Here is a 1293-nt window from a genome sequence, read left to right on the forward strand (position 1 = left end):
TCCCAGTGCTCCCAGTAACCCCAGTTTGTCCCCAGGGAAGTACGTGGGCAGCCGGCCCATCAAGCTGCGCAAGAGCCAATGGAAGGATCGGAACCTGGAGGTGGTGAGGCGCAAACAGCGCGAGAAGAAGAAACTGGGACTGAGATAACCCCGAACTGGGACGGACTGGGAGGGACTGGGAGGGACTGGGAGGGACCGGGACGGCAATAAAGGAGATTTTAGGGCTGCACGGAGGCGTCGGGGCGTGACTGGGGTGGACTGGGATGGACTGGGAGGGGCTGGGAGGGACTGGGAGGGACTGGGAGGGGATTGGAACAAACTGGGAGGGACTGGGAGGGACTGGAATAAACTGGGAGGGACTGGGAGGAGACTGGGATGAACTGGGATGGACTGGGAGAGGTTTAGGGGTGGACTGAGGTTCACTAGGGGTAACTGGGATGGGACTGGGATAAACTGGGAGGGACTGGGATGGACTGGGAGGGAACTGGGATGGACTGGGAATGGACTGGGGTTCACTGGAAGGGACTGGGATGGACTGGGAGGGAAGTGGGAGGGGACTGGGATGAACTGGGAAGGACTGGGATGGACTGGGAGGGGATTGGAACAAACTGGGAGGGACTGGGAGGGACTGGAATAAACTGGGAGGGACTGGGAGGAGACTGGGATGGACTGGGAGGGACTGGGAAAAGTTTAGGGGTGGACTGAGGTTCACTGGGGGTAACTGGGATGGGATTGGGAGAGACTGGGAGGGACTGGGATGGACTGGGAGGGACTGGGATGGACTGGGATGGACTGGGAATGGACTGGGGTTCACTGGAAGGGACTGGCATGGACTGGGAGGGGACTGGGATGAACTGGGATGAACTGGGAGGGGACTGAGAGGGGACTGGGAGGGGACTGGGATGAACTGGGAGGGAACTGGGATGAACTGGGATGAACTGGGAGGGGACTGGGATGAACTGGGAGGGGACTGGGAGGGGACTGGGAGGGATTGGGATGAACTGGGAGGGGACTGGGATGAACTGGGAGGGACTGGGAGGGGATTGGGACAAACTGGGAGGGACTGGGAGAGACTTGGGGGTGGACTGGGGTTCACTGGGAGCAACTGGGATGGACTGGAATGAACTGGGAGAAGATTGGGATGAACTGGGAGGGACTGGGATGGGATGGGGAAGTAACTGGTTTGAACTGGTTTGAACTGGGAGCAGCTGTGGTTTATTCTCCGTTTATTTCCGGTTGATGCTGAGGGTGGGCGGGGCTTATCCCGATGCCCCTCCCCCCTCACACCAACTC

This window comes from Parus major, unplaced genomic scaffold, assembly GCF_001522545.3.
Source record: "Parus major isolate Abel unplaced genomic scaffold, Parus_major1.1 Scaffold845, whole genome shotgun sequence".
Classification (NCBI taxonomy): Eukaryota; Metazoa; Chordata; class Aves; order Passeriformes; family Paridae; genus Parus; species Parus major.